Raw genomic sequence first — 17283 nt, 5'->3', positions numbered from 1 at the left:
GGGTCTTGAAGACCCATCCATATTTAATGGTGTACAGACAATCCCATCCTGGCTGTTTATGCATCCTTTTATCCACCTGCTAGTGAACTCATATTTTATTCACCGCTTCCCACAATCTGTCATTAGCTAACTGAAGCCCATCTGCCTTCCTCCTTTCGCACCCTTGCTTTCCTTTTGCCCTCCGCTTGTAATTTTTGATTAAAGTTGGGTCTGACACAGGGCGCCCAGTTGCTCAGTTGGTAGCCCCATATATAGAGACTATGTCCTCATCGCGGTGGCCAGGGGTTTGATTCCGACCTCAGCCCTTTGTTGCATATCATCCCCTTTCTCTCCCTTCTTCGCCCTTAAGCTGCCCTCATGTCTTAAAAATGTCATAGTTTAGTATGTCATCCAAAATGGCATATATAATGTCATAGTATAGAATGATGTCCAGAATGGCATAAAAACTGTTATAGTATAGGATGTCATCTGAAATGGCATTAAAATGTCATAGTATAGAATGACGTCAGGAATGGCATAAACACTTTCAAAATATTAATGGAGTCATAGTGTAGTTTGTTGTTCAAAAAAAATAGTAAAATTGTCATAATATAGTATGTCGTTCAAGAAAAATCATCAAATTGTCATAGTATGCATGTGGTTAAAAACAAATAATAAAATTGTCATATTAAGTTGTAAAAAAAATGATAAAAACGTCATAGTAAAGTATGTCGTTCAAATAATCATAAAAACGTCATGGTATAGTATGGTACGTTGTTCAAAAAGATCATAAAAACCTCAATATAGTATGTCATTCAAGAAATCATAATAACCTCACAGTATAGGATCTTGTTCAAAAAATCATTAAAAGGTCATTTTAAAATTTAAAAAATAACAGTAAAATGTTATTGTATAATATGTCGACCGAAATGGTATAGAAAAGTTATAGTACAGTATGTCATTCGAAATGGTTTAACAAAGTTATAACGGTAAGTAGATCGTCCTATTTAGACGATCTATAGGGCGTGGTCAAAACCGCATGGCGCAAATGCGTTTAGGGTGTGCCAAAGTCGGTTTTGCTAGTTAGATGGCGAATAATCTGGGCGCAAGGTGCGCCGCACGGCGCAGAGGGGTTGTATTTAGACTCTGAATTAGTCATGGGTGTGTTTTGGAGCGGAGTATGAATTAACCAATCTGTGCGTCAGCTCCCAATCCCTTTAAAAACCAGGTGTGCCAGGAATTGCCGGATTGCAATCTAAATGACGGATTTGACCAGTTACAGATGTAAGAGGTGTTGTTTTTAAGAAACCGATCTGCTTATCCACAAGGTGAAGGTGCGTGAGTAGATAATTTGCAGAAGCGCATATATCCACACAAAGCATTTCAAACTTAAACGTTAAATAAAACCTTAAAGATGTCTTCAATTTGGCTTGCTTCGATATAGGAGTACATAAGGTAAAAATGTTCAGTTTTACTTTAACATAATGACTCGCACAATTTACCCCCAAGCCTCAACTTTTACCCCTCATATGTGTCTCGACATGCTATTTCATGTGGTTTTCAGCTGTCTTTTGGACATTTTTCAGCCTACTATACTCTGACGTTTTTCGGTCATTTTTTCAACATGCTATATTTTGATATTTTTGGCCATTTTTTGACATTCTATACTATAATGTGTTTTAACATGCTATAATACATGGTTTCAGATGTTTTTTGGACATGTCATATTTTGAAATTTTTTAATATACTATACTATGATGTTTTCAGTCATTTTGGACATGTCAAATTTTGACATTTTCGCCATATTATAGCCTTGCTTTTCTGGTCACTTTTTCAACATGCTATTTTATGGTGTTTTGGGACGTTTTCAGGTGTTTTTTCAAAAATTTACACTATAACACGCCTGTACATGCTATACTAAGTGGTTTTGAGGTGTTTTTTGGACATGTCAAATTTTGACATTTTCGCCATACTATAGCCTTGCTTTTTTGGTTCTTTTTTCAGCATGCTATTTTATGGTGTTTTTGGATGTTTTTTCAACAGTGTACACCATAACATGCTACTACATGCTATATTAATTGGTTTTCAGTTGTTTTTTGGACATGTCAAATTTTGACATTTTCACCATACTATAGCCTTGTTTTTCTGGTCACTTTTTCAACATGCTATTTATGTATATTTTGGCTGTTTTTGGCTGTTTTTTCGACATTGTACATGATAACATACCTCTACATGCTATATTAATTGGTTTTCACCTGTTTTTTCGACATGTCAAATTTTGACATTTTCGCCATACTTCGCCTTGCTTTTCTGGTCACTTTTTCAATATGCTATTTTATGATGTTTGTGGATGTTTTTGGAAGTTTTTTTAGCACTTTACACTATGGCATGTCTCGACATGCTATACTAAGTGGTTTTCAGTTTTTTTTGGACATGTCAAATTTTCACATTTTCGCCATACTATAGCCTTGCTTTTCTGGTCAATTTATCAACATGCTATTTTATGGTGTGTTTAGATGTTTTTAGATGTTTTTTCAACACTTTACACGATAATATGCCTCTGCATGCAATACTAAGTGGTTTTCAGTTGTTTTTTGGACATGTCAAATTTTGACATTTTCGCAATACTATAGCCTTGTTTTTTTTTGTCCTTCTTTCAGCATGCTATTTTATGGTGTTTTTGGCTGTTTTCAGAGGTTTTTCCAACACTTTACAGTATGGCATGCCTCGACATGTCATACTAAGCAGTTTTGATGTGTTTTTGGGACATGTCAAATTTTGACATTTTCGCCATACTATAGCCTTGCTTTTCTGGTCACTTTTTCAACATGCTACTTTATGGTGTTTTTGGATTTTTTTTCGATGTTTTTTCAACACTTTACACTATAATATGCCTCTGCATGCAATACTAAGTGGTTTTCAGTTGTTTTTTGGACATGTCAAATTTTGACATTTTCACCATACTATAGCCTCTCTTTTCTGGTCAATTTATCAACATGCTATTTTATGGTGTTTTTGGACAGTTTTTCAAAGTTTTATCAACACAGTATTGTGTAACATGCCTCTACATGCTATACTAAGTGTTTTTCAGCTGTTTTTGGGACATGTCAAATTTTGACATTTTCGCCATACTATAGCCTTGCTTCTTTGGTCAATTTTTCAACATGTTATTTCATGAGGTTTTGGGCCGTTTTTGGATGCTTTATCAACACTGTATTATATAACATGCCTCTACATGCTATACTAAGTGTTTTTCAGCTGTTTTTGGGATATGCCAAATTTTGACATTTTCGCCATACTATAGCCTTGCTTCTTTGGTTAGTTTTCAACATGCTGTTTTGAAGGGTTTTTGGCTGTTTTTGAATGTTTTATCAACACTGTATGTTATCACAAGCCTCTACATGCTATACTAAGTGTTTTTCAGCTGTTTTTGGGACATGTCAAATTTTGACATTTTCGCCATACTATAGCCTTGCTTCTTTGGTCATTTTTTCAACATGCTATTTCATGAGGTTTTGGGCCGTTTTTGGAAGCCTTATCAACACTGTATGGTATGACATGCCTCTACATGCTATACTAAGTGGTTTTTCAGCTGTTTTTGGGATATGCCACATTTTGACATTTTCGCCATACTATAGCCTTGCTTCTTTGGTCAATTTTTCAACATGCTGTTTTGAAGGGTTTTTGGTTGTTTTTCGATGTTTTTTCAACACTGTACACTATGGCACGCCTCAACATGCTATACTAAGTGGTTTCAACTGTTTTTTGGACATGTCAAATTTTGACATTTTCGCCATACTATAGCCTTGCTTTTTTGGTTATTTTTTCAACATTCTACTTCATGGGTTTTTTGGCTATTTAAGGGTGTTTTTTCAACACTGTACACTATAACATGCCTTGATGTGCTATACTAAGTGGTTTTCAGCTGTTTTTTGGATTTGTCAAATTTGGACATTTTTGTCAAACTATAGCCTTGTTTTGGACATTTTTTCAACATGCTATTTTATGGGTTCTTTTGGCTTTTTCGGATGTTTTTTCCAACACTGTACATTATAACACGCTTCTATATGCTATACTAAGTGGTTTTCATTTGTTTTTTGGACATGTCAAATTTTGACATTTTCGCCATACTATAGCCTTGCTTTTCTGGTCACTTTTTCAGTGTGCTATCTTATGGTTTTTGGACGTTTTCTGAGGTTTTTTCAATACTGTACACTATGGCACGCATCGACATGCTACACTAAGTGGTTTTCAGCATTTTTTTTCCACACGTCAAATTTGACATTTTTGCCATACTAATCACTTCAAGTCAAGTCCATTTTATTTATAGAGCCCGTTATCTCAAAACATGGTTTGCCTTAAAGGTTTTATAGTGTACAACATTACTCCGCCCTTACACCCTCACATCACCCAAGGAAAAACTCTTGAAAAAGGAACCTCTGTAATGGGAAAAAAAGGAAGAAACCTCAGGAAGTGCGGTCGAAGATGATGGGGGATCCCTCTTCCAGGACGGACAGACGTGCAATAGATGTTGTAAATAACAAATGAAATACAATCATGGCAAAAAGAAAAAGAAAAAGAGAGAGGGGAGGAGAGGGGGAGAGAGGGGGAGAGAGGCACAGCAATAATAGAAACAGATGCATGTCATATTACAATAACGATAGGTTTGAAATTATTAATTGCACTCTATGATGATGTTGAGGGTGATGATAACAGTCTCATGCTTATATTGATATGGAGGTGTCCAAAGGCAAGATCACAGCATCGGCGCAACCAGGACCAGACCACGATCAGGGCGAGCGGGAGGAACAGTATCAGTACAGCCACAAAACGAGCACAACCAAAGGCAGGGTCACAGCATCAGCACAACTATTACCACGGTCAAACACAGCCGAGGTTACGGCCAGGATCCGGGAAAACTAGGAAACAAGAGAGCAGGAATGCTCCTGAGGGGACACAGGATAAGCGTAGTGCAGTCCCCATACTTCAGCCTTGCTTTCTTGGTCTTTTTTCAACATGTTATTTTATTGATTTTTTTGGCTGTTTTCGGATGTGTTTTCAACACTGAACACTATAACACACCTCAACATGCTATACTAAGTGTTTTTCAGGTGTTTTTGGGACATGTCAAATTTTGACATTTTCGCCATACAATAGCCTTGCTTTTTTGGTCAATTTTTCAAGATGCTATTTCATGAGGTCTTGGGCCGTTTTTGGATGCCTTATCAACACTGTATGTTATAACATGCCTCTACATGCTATACTAAGTATTTTTCAGCTGTTTTTGGGTCATGTCAAATTTTGACATTTTCGCCATACTATAGCCTTACTTCTTTGGTCATTTTTTCAACATGCTATTTCATGAGGTTTTTTTGGGACATTTTGGATGCTTTATCAACACTGTATGTCATAACATGCCTCTACATGCTATACTAAGTGTTTTTCAGCTGTTTTTGGGACATGTCAAATTTTGACATTTTCGCCATACTATAGCCTTGCTTCTTTGGTCAGTTTTTCAACATGCTGTTTTGAAGGGTTTTTGATTATTTTTGAATGTTTTATCAACACAGTATTGTGTAACATGCCTCTACATGCTATACTAAGTGTTTTTCAGCTGTTTTTAAGACATGTCAAATTTTGACATTTTCGCCATACTATAGCCTTGCTTCTTTGGTCAATTTTTCAACATGCTATTTCATGAGGTTTTGGGACATTTTTGGATGCTTTATCAACACTGTATGTCATAACATGCCTCTACATGTTATACTAAGTGTTTTTCAGCTGTTTTTGGGACATGTCAAATTTTGACATTTTCGCCATACTATAGCCTTGCTTCTTTGGTCATTTTTTCAACATGCTATTTTTTTTTTTGACCGTTTTAAGATGCTTTATCAACACTGTATGTTATAACATGCCTCTACATGCTATACTAAGTGTTTTTCAGCTGTTTTTGGGACATGTCAAATTTTGACATTTTCGCCATACTATAGCCTTGCTTCTTTGGTCATTTTTTCAACATGGTATTTTTGGGGGTTTTTTTGGCAGTTTTTGGATGCTTTATCAACACTGTATGTCATAACATGCCTCTACATGCTATACTAAGTGTTTTTCAGCTGTTTTTGGGACATGCCAAATTTTGACATTTTCGCCATACTATAGCCTTGCTTCTTTGGTCATTTTTTCAACATGCTATTTTTGTTTTTTTTTTACCGTTTTAAGATGCTTTATCAACACTGTATGTTATAACATGCCTCTACATGCTATACTAAGTGTTTTTCAGCTGTTTTTGGGACATGCCAAATTTTGACATTTTCGCCATACTATAGCCTTGCTTCTTTGGTCATTTTTTCAACATGGTATTTTTGGGTTTTTTGACCATTTTAAGATTCTCTATTAACACAGTATTGTATAACATGCCTCTAAATGCTATACTAAGTGTTTTTCAGCTGTTTTTGGGACATGCCACATTTTGACATTTTCGCCATACTATAGCCTTGTTTCTTTGGTCATTTTTTCAACATGCTATTTTTGGGGTTTTTTTGACCGTTTTAAGATGCTTTATCAACACTGTATTGTGTAACATGCCTCTACATGCTATACTAAGTGTTTTTCAGCTGTTTTTGGGATATGCCAAATTTTGACATTTTCGCCATACTATAGCCTTGCTTCTTTGGTCATTTTGTCAACATGCTGTTTCATGAGGTTTTGGGCTGTTTTGGATGCCTTATCAACACTGTATGGTATGACATGCCTCTACATGCTATACTAAGTGTTTTTCAGCTGTTTTTGGGATATGCCAAATTTTGACATTTTCGCCATACTATAGCCTTGCTTCTTTGGTCAATTTTTCAACATGCTGTTTTGAAGGTTTTTTGGCTGTTTTTGGATGCTTTATCAACACTGTATGTTATAACATGCCTCTACATGCTATACTAAGTGTTTTTCAGCTGTTTTTGGGATATGCCAAATTTTGACATTTTTGCCATACTATAGCCCTGCTTCTTTGGTTATTTTTTCAACATGGTATTTTTGGGGGGGTTTTGGCAGTTTTTGGATGCTTTATCAACACAGTATTGTATAACATGCCTCTACATGCTATACTAAGTGTTTTTCAGCTGTTTTTGGGATATGCCAAATTTTGACATTTTCGCCATACTATAGCCTTGCTTCTTTGGTCATTTTTTCAACATGCTATTTCATGAGGTTTTGGGCCGTTTTTGGATGCTTTATCAACACTGTATGTTATAACATGCCTCTACATTCTATACTAAGTGTTTTTCAGCTGTTTTTGGGATATGCCAAATTTTGACATTTTCGCCATACTATAGCCTTGCTTCTTTGGTCAATTTTTCAACATGCTGTTTTGAAGGTTTTTTGGCTGTTTTTGGATGCTTTATCAACACTGTATGTTATAACATGCCTCTACATGCTATACTAAGTGTTTTTCAGCTGTTTTTGGGATATGCCAAATTTTGACATTTTTGCCATACTATAGCCCTGCTTCTTTGGTCATTTTTTCAACATGCTTTTTTTTTTTTTTTTTGACCGTTTTAAGATGCTTTATCAACACTGTATGTTATAACATGCCTCTACATGCTATACTAAGTGTTTTTCAGCTTTTTTTTGGGACATGTCACATTTTGACATTTTCGCCATACTATAGCCTTGCTTCTTTGGTCATTTTTTCAACATGCTATTTTTTTGGGGGGGGTTTTAGCAGTTTTTGGATGCTTTATCAACACTGTATGTCATAACATGCCTCTACATGCTATACTAAGTGTTTTTCAGCTGTTTTTGGGATATGCCAAATTTTGACATTTTCGCCATACTATAGCCTTGCTTCTTTGGTCAATTTTTCAACATGCTGTTTTGAAGGGTTTTTGGCTGTTTTTGAATGTTTTATCAACACAGTATTGTATGACATGCCTCTACATGCTATACTAAGTGTTTTTCAGCTGTTTTTGGGACATGCCACATTTTGACATTTTCGCCATACTATAGCCTTGCTTCTTTGGTCAGTTTTTCAACATGCTGTTTTGAAGGGTTTTTGGCTGTTTTTGAATGTTTTATCAACACTGTATGATATCACATGCCTCTACATGCTATACTAAGTGTTTTTCAGCTGTTTTTGGGACATGTCAAATTTTGACATTTTCGCCATACTATAGCCTTGTTTCTTTGGTCATTTTTTCAACATGCTATTTTTGGGTTTTTTTTGACCGTTTTAAGATGCTTTATCAACACTGTATTGTGTAACATGCCTCTACATGCTATACTAAGTGTTTTTCAGCTGTTTTTGGGATATGCCAAATTTTGACATTTTCGCCATACTATAGCCTTGCTTCTTTGGTCAATTTTTCAACATGCTGTTTCATGAGGTTTTTTGACCGTTTTTGGATACTTTATCAACACAGTATTGTGTAACATGCCTCTACATGCTATACTAAGTGTTTTTCAGCTGTTTTTGGGATATGCCAAATTTTGACATTTTCGCCATACTATAGCCTTGCTTCTTTGGTCAATTTTTCAACATGCTGTTTTGAAGGGTTTTTGGCTGTTTTTGAATGTTTTATCAACACAGTATTGTATGACATGCCTCTACATGCTATACTAAGTGTTTTTCAGCTGTTTTTGGGACATGCCACATTTTGACATTTTCGCCATACTATAGCCTTGCTTCTTTGGTCAGTTTTTCAACATGCTGTTTTGAAGGGTTTTGGGCTGTTTTTGGATGCCTTATCAACACTGTATGGTATGACATGCCTCTACATGCTATACTAAGTGTTTTTCAGCTGTTTTTGGGACATGTCAAATTTTGACATTTTCACCATGCTATAGCCTTGCTTCTTTGGTCATTTTGTCAACATGCTATTTCATGAGGTTTTGGGCCGTTTTTGGATGCCTTATCAACACTGTATGGTATGACATGCCTCTACATGCTATACTAAGTGTTTTTCAGCTGTTTTTGGGACATGTCAAATTTTGACATTTTCGCCATACTATAGCCTTGTTTCTTTGGTCATTTTTTCAACATGCTATTTTTGGGTTTTTTTTGACCATTTTAAGATGCTTTATCAACACTGTATTGTGTAACATGCCTCTACATGCTATACTAAGTGTTTTTCAGCTGTTTTTGGGATATGCCAAATTTTGACATTTTCGCCATACTATAGCCTTGCTTCTTTGGTCAATTTTTCAACATGCTGTTTTGAAGGGTTTTTGGCTGTTTTTGAATGTTTTATCAACACAGTATTGTATAACATGCCTCTACATGCTATACTAAGTGTTTTTCACCTGTTTTTGGGACATGCCACATTTTGACATTTTCGCCATACTATAGCCTTGCTTCTTTGGTCATTTTTTCAACATGCTATTTCATGAGGTTTTGGGACATTTTTGGATGCCTTATCAACACTGTATGGTATAACATGCCTCTACATGCTATACTAAGTGTTTTTCAGCTGTTTTTGGGACATGTCAAATTTTGACATTTTCGCCATACTATAGCCTTGCTTCTTTGGTCATTTTTTCAACATGCTATTTCATGAGGTTTTTTGACCGTTTTAAGATGCTTTATCAACACAGTATTGTGTAACATGCCTCTCCATGCTATACTAAGTGTTTTTCAGCTGTTTTTGGGATATGCCAAATTTTGACATTTTCGCCATACTATAGCCTTGCTTCTTTGGTCAATTTTTCAACATGCTGTTTCATGAGGTTTTTTGACCGTTTTTGGATACTTTATCAACACAGTATTGTGTAACATGCCTCTACATGCTATACTAAGTGTTTTTCAGCTGTTTTTGGGATATGCCAAATTTTGACATTTTCGCCATACTATAGCCTTGCTTCTTTGGTCAATTTTTCAACATGCTGTTTTGAAGGGTTTTTGGCTGTTTTTGAATGTTTTATCAACACAGTATTGTATAACATGCCTCTACATGCTATACTAAGTGTTTTTCAGCTGTTTTTGGGACATGCCACATTTTGACATTTTCGCCATACTATAGCCTTGCTTCTTTGGTCATTTTTTCAACATGCTATTTCATGAGGTTTTGGGACATTTTTGGATGCCTTATCAACACTGTATGGTATAACATGCCTCCACATGCTATACTAAGTGTTTTTCAGCTGTTTTTGGGACATGTCAAATTTTGACATTTTCGCCATACTATAGCCTTGTTTCTTTGGTCATTTTTTCAACATGCTATTTCATGAGGTTTTTTGACCGTTTTAAGATGCTTTATCAACACAGTATTGTGTAACATGCCTCTACATGCTATACTAAGTGTATTTCAGCTGTTTTTGGGACATGTCAAATTTTGACATTTTCGCCATACTATAGCCTTGCTTCTTTGGTCAATTTTTCAACATGTTATTTCATGAGGTTTTGGGCCGTTTTTGGATGCTTTATCAACACTGTATGTTATAACATGCCTCTACATGCTATACTAAGTGTTTTTCAGCTGTTTTTGGGACATGCCACATTTTGACATTTTCGCCATACTATAGCCTTGCTTCTTTGGTCAGTTTTTCAACATGCTGTTTTGAAGGGTTTTGGGCCGTTTTTGGATGCCTTATCAACACTGTATGGTATGACATGCCTCTACATGCTATACTAAGTGTTTTTCAGCTGTTTTTGGGACATGTCAAATTTTGACATTTTCGCCATACTATAGCCTTGTTTCTTTGGTCATTTTTTCAACATGCTATTTTTGGGGTTTTTTTTACCGTTTTAAGATGCTTTATCAACACTGTATTGTGTAACATGCCTCTACATGCTATACTAAGTGTTTTTCAGCTGTTTTTGGGATATGCCAAATTTTGACATTTTCGCCATACTATAGCCTTGCTTCTTTGGTCAATTTTTCAACATGCTGTTTTGAAGGGTTTTTGGCTGTTTTTGAATGTTTTATCAACACAGTATTGTATAACATGCCTCTACATGCTATACTAAGTGTTTTTCAGCTGTTTTTGGGACATGCCACATTTTGACATTTTCGCCATACTATAGCCTTGCTTCTTTGGTCATTTTTTCAACATGCTATTTCATGAGGTTTTGGGACATTTTTGGATGCCTTATCAACACTGTATGGTATAACATGCCTCTACATGCTATACTAAGTGTTTTTCAGCTGTTTTTGGGACATGTCAAATTTTGACATTTTCGCCATACTATAGCCTTGCTTCTTTGGTCATTTTTTCAACATGCTATTTCATGAGGTTTTTTGACCGTTTTAAGATGCTTTATCAACACAGTATTGTGTAACATGCCTCTACATGCTATACTAAGTGTATTTCAGCTGTTTTTGGGACATGTCAAATTTTGACATTTTCGCCATACTATAGCCTTGCTTCTTTGGTCAATTTTTCAACATGTTATTTCATGAGGTTTTGGGCCGTTTTTGGATGCTTTATCAACACTGTATGTTATAACATGCCTCTACATGCTATACTAAGTGTTTTTCAGCTGTTTTTGGGATATGCCAAATTTTGACATTTTCGCCATACTATAGCCTTGCTTCTTTGGTCAATTTTTCAACATGCTGTTTCATGAGGTTTTTGACCGTTTTTGGATACTTTATCAACACAGTATTGTGTAACATGCCTCTACATGCTATACTAAGTGTTTTTCAGCTGTTTTTGGGACATGCCAAATTTTGACATTTTTGCCATACTATAGCCTTGCTTCTTTGATCATTTTTCAACATGCTATTTTTGGGGTTTTTTACTGTTTTAAGATGCTTTATCAACACTGTATGTTATCACATGCCTCTACATGCTATACTAAGTGTTTTTCAGCTGTTTTTGGGATATGCCAAATTTTGACATTTTCGCCATACTATAGCCTTGTTTCTTTGGTCATTTTTCAACATGCTATTTTTGGGGTTTTTTTGACCGTTTTTGGATGCTTTATCAACACAGTATTGTGTAACATGCCTCTACATGCTATACTAAGTGTTTTTCAGCTGTTTTTGGGATATGCCAAATTTTGACATTTTCGCCATACTATAGCCTTGCTTCTTTGGTCAATTTTTCAACATGCTGTTTTGAAGGGTTTTTGGCTGTTTTTGAATGTTTTATCAACACAGTATTGTATAGCATGCCTCTACATGCTATACTAAGTGTTTTTCAGCTGTTTTTGGGACATGTCAAATTTTGACATTTTTGCCATACTATAGCCTTGCTTCTTTGGTCAATTTTTCAACATGCTGTTTTGAAGGGTTTTTGGCTGTTTTTGAATGTTTTATCAACACAGTATTGTGTAACATGCCTCTACATGCTATACTAAGTGTTTTTCAGCTGTTTTTGGGATATGCCAAATTTTGACATTTTCGCCATACTATAGCCTTGCTTCTTTGGTCAATTTTTCAACATGCTATTTCATGAGGTTTTGGGCCGTTTTTGGATGCTTTATCAACACTGTATGTTATAACATGCCTCTACATGCTATACTAAGTGTTTTTCAGCTGTTTTTGGGACATGCCAAATGTTGACATTTTTGCCATACTATAGCCTTGTTTCTTTGGTCATTTTTTCAACATGCTATTTCATGAGGTTTTTTGACCGTTTTTGGATGCTTTATCAACACAGTATTGTGTAACATGCCTCTACATGCTATACTAAGTGTTTTTCAGCTGTTTTTGGGATATGCCAAATTTTGACATTTTCGCCATACTATAGCCTTGCTTCTTTGGTCAATTTTTCAACATGCTGTTTTGAAGGGTTTTTGGCTGTTTTTGAATGTTTTATCAACACAGTATTGTATAACATGCCTCTACATGCTATACTAAGTGTTTTTCAGCTGTTTTTGGGATATGCCAAATTTTGACATTTTCGCCATACTATAGCCTTGCTTCTTTGATCATTTTTTCAACATGCTATTTCATGAGGTTTTGGGCCGTTTTTGGATGCCTTATCAACACTGTATGGTATGACATGCCTCTACATGCTATACTAAGTGTTTTTCAGCTGTTTTTGGGACATGTCAAATTTTGACATTTTCGCCATACTATAGCCTTGTTTCTTTGGTCATTTTTTCAACATGCTATTTTTGGGGTTTTTTTGACCGTTTTAAGATGCTTTATCAACACTGTATTGTGTAACATGCCTCTACATGCTATACTAAGTGTTTTTCAGCTGTTTTTGGGATATGCCAAATTTTGACATTTTCGCCATACTATAGCCTTGCTTCTTTGGTCAATTTTTCAACATGCTATTTCATGAGGTTTTGGGCCGTTTTTGGATGCTTTATCAACACTGTATGTTATAACATGCCTCTACATGCTATACTAAGTGTTTTTCAGCTGTTTTTGGGACATGCCAAATGTTGACATTTTTGCCATACTATAGCCTTGTTTCTTTGGTCATTTTTTCAACATGCTATTTCATGAGGTTTTTTGACCGTTTTAAGATGCTTTATCAACACAGTATTGTGTAACATGCCTCTACATGCTATACTAAGTGTTTTTCAGCTGTTTTTGGGATATGCCAAATTTTGACATTTTCGCCATACTATAGCCTTGCTTCTTTGGTCAATTTTTCAACATGCTGTTTCATGAGGTTTTTTGACCGTTTTTGGATGCTTTATCAACACAATATTGTGTAACATGCCTCTACATGCTATACTAAGTGTTTTTCAGCTGTTTTTGGGATATGCCAAATTTTGACATTTTCGCCATACTATAGCCTTGCTTCTTTGGTCAATTTTTCAACATGCTATTTCATGAGGTTTTGGGCCGTTTTTGGATGCTTTATCAACACAGTATTGTGTAACATGCCTCTACATGCTATACTAAGTGTTTTTCAGCTGTTTTTGGGATATGCCAAATTTTGACATTTTCGCCATACTATAGCCTTGTTTCTTTGGTCATTTTTTCAACATGCTATTTTTGGGGTTTTTTTGACCGTTTTAAGATGCTTTATCAACACTGTATTGTGTAACATGCCTCTACATGCTATACTAAGTGTTTTTCAGCTGTTTTTGGGATATGCCAAATTTTGACATTTTCGCCATACTATAGCCTTGCTTCTTTGGTCATTTTTCAACATGCTGTTTTGAAGGGTTTTTGGCTGTTTTTGAATGTTTTATCAACACAGTATTGTATAACATGCCTCTACATGCTATACTAAGTGTTTTTCAGCTGTTTTTGGGACATGTAAAATTTTGACATTTTTGCCATACTATAGCCTTGCTTCTTTGGTCAATTTTTCAACATGTTGTTTTGAGGTTTTTTGGCTGTTTTTGAATGTTTTATCAACACAGTATTGTGTAACATGCCTCTACATGCTATACTAAGTGTTTTTCAGCTGTTTTTGGGATATGCCAAATTTTGACATTTTCGCCATACTATAGCCTTGCTTCTTTGGTCAACTTTTCAACATGCTGTTTTGAAGGGTTTTTGGCTGTTTTTGAATGTTTTATCAACACAGTATTGTGTAACATGCCTCTACATGCTATACTAAGTGTTTTTCAGCTGTTTTTGGGACATGCCACATTTTGACATTTTCGCCATACTATAGCCTTGCTGCTTTGGTCATTTTTTCAACATGCTATTTCATGAGGTTTTGGGACATTTTTGGATGCCTTATCAACACTGTATGGTATAACATGCCTCTACATGCTATACTAAGTGTTTTTCAGCTGTTTTTGGGACATGTCAAATTTTGACATTTTCGCCATACTATAGCCTTGTTTCTTTGGTCATTTTTTCAACATGCTATTTCATGAGGTTTTTTGACAGTTTTAAGATGCTTTATCAACACAGTATTGTGTAACATGCCTCTACATGCTATACTAAGTGTATTTCAGCTGTTTTTGGGACATGTCAAATTTTGACATTTTCACCATGCTATAGCCTTGCTTCTTTGGTCATTTTGTCAACATACTATTTCATGAGGTTTTGGGCCGTTTTTGGATGCCTTATCAACACTGTATGGTATGACATGCCTCTACATGCTATACTAAGTGTTTTTCAGCTGTTTTTGGGACATGTCAAATTTTGACATTTTCGCCATACTATAGCCTTGTTTCTTTGGTCATTTTTTCAACATGCTATTTTTGGGGTTTTTTTGACCGTTTTAAGATGCTTTATCAACACTGTATTGTGTAACATGCCTCTACATGCTATACTAAGTGTTTTTCAGCTGTTTTTGGGATATGCCAAATTTTGGCATTTTCGCCATACTATAGCCTTGCTTCTTTGGTCAATTTTTCAACATGCTATTTCATGAGGTTTTGGGCCGTTTTTGGATGCTTTATCAACACAGTATTGTGTAACATGCCTCTACATGCTATACTAAGTGTTTTTCAGCTGTTTTTGGGATATGCCAAATTTTGACATTTTCGCCATACTATAGCCTTGCTTCTTTGGTCAATTTTTCAACATGTTATTTCATGAGGTTTTGGGCCGTTTTTGGATGCTTTATCAACACTGTATGTTATAACATGCCTCTACATGCTATACTAAGTGTTTTTCAGCTGTTTTTGGGACATGCCACATTTTGACATTTTCGCCATACTATAGCCTTGCTTCTTTGGTCAGTTTTTCAACATGCTGTTTTGAAGGGTTTTTGGCTGTTTTTGAATGTTTTATCAACACAGTATTGTATAACATGCCTCTACATGCTATACTAAGTGTTTTTCAGCTGTTTTTGGGACATGCCACATTTTGACATTTTCGCCATACTATAGCCTTGCTTCTTTGATCATTTTTTCAACATGCTATTTTTGGGTTTTTTTGACCATTTTAAGATGCTTGATCAACACTGTATGTCATAACATGCCTCTACATGCTATACTAAGTGTTTTTCAGCTGTTTTTGGGACATGTCAAATTTTGACATTTTCGCCATACTATAGCCTTGCTTCTTTGGTCAATTTTTCAACATGCTGTTTTGAAGAGTTTTTGACCTTGTTTTGAATGTTTTATCAACACTGTATTGTATAGCATGCCTCTACATGCTATACTAAGTGTTTTTCAGCTGTTTTTGGGACATGTCAAATTTTGACATTTTCGCCATACTATAGCCTTGCTTCTTTGGTCAATTTTTCAACATGCTGTTTTGAAGGGTTTTTGGCTGTTTTTCAAAGTTTTATGAACACAGTATTGTATAACATGCCTCTACATGCTATACTAAGTTGTTTTCAGCTGTTTTTGGGACATGTCAAATTTTGACATTTTCGCCATACTATAGCCTTGCTTCTTTGGTCAATTTTTCAACATGCTGTTTTGAAGGGTTTTTGGCTGTTTTTGAATGTTTTATCAATACAGTATTGTATAACATGCCTCTACATGCTATACTAAGTGTTTTTCAGCTGTTTTTGGGACATGCCAAATTTTGACATTTTGCCATACTATAGCCTTGCTTCTTTGGTCATTTTTCAACATGCTATTTCATGAGGTTTTTGACCGTTTTGGATGCTTTATCAACACTGTATGTTATAACATGCCTCTACATGCTATACTAAGTGTTTTCAGCTGTTTTTGGGACATGTCAAATTTTGACATTTTCGCCATACTATAGCCTTGTTTCTTTGGTCATTTTTTCAACATGCTATTTCATGAGGTTTTTGACCGTTTTTGAATGCTTTATCAACACAGTATTGTATAACATGGCTCTACATGCTATACTAAGTGTTTTTCAGCTGTTTTTGGGACATGTCAAATTTTGACATTTTCGCCATACTATAGCCTTGCATCTTTGGTCATTTTTTCAACATGTTATTTTTGGGTTTTTTGGACAGTTTTTCAAAGTTTTATGAACACAGTATTGTATAACATGCCTCTACATGCTATACTAAGTTGTTTTCAGCTGTTTTTGGGACATGTCAAATTTTGACATTTTCGCCATACTATAGCCTTGCTTCTTTGGTCATTTTTATAACATGCTGTTTTGAAGGGTTTTGGTTGTTTTTGAATGTTTTATCAACACTGTATTGTATAGCATGCCTCTACATGCTATACTAAGTGTTTTTCAGCTGTTTTTGGGACATGTCAAATTTTGACATTTTGCCATACTATAGCCTTGCTTCTTTGGTCAATTTTTCAACATGTTGTTTCATGAGGTTTTGGCTGTTTTTGAATGTTTTATCAACACAGTATGTTATAACATGCCTCTACATGCTATACTAAGTGTTTTTCAGCTGTTTTTGGGACATGTGAAATTTTGACATTTTTGCCATACTATAGCCTTGCTTCTTTGGTCAATTTTTCAACATGCTGTTTTGAAGGGTTTTTGGCTGTTTTTGAATGTTTTATCATCACAGTATTGTATAACATGCCTCTACATGCTATACTAAGTG

This window comes from Plectropomus leopardus, chromosome 17 (genome assembly GCF_026936395.1).
Source record: "Plectropomus leopardus strain MGB_pleo_1.0 chromosome 17, ASM2693639v1, whole genome shotgun sequence".
In the NCBI taxonomy this organism is placed as follows: domain Eukaryota; kingdom Metazoa; phylum Chordata; class Actinopteri; order Perciformes; family Serranidae; genus Plectropomus; species Plectropomus leopardus.
Note: the sequence above shows the minus strand (reverse complement) of the source record.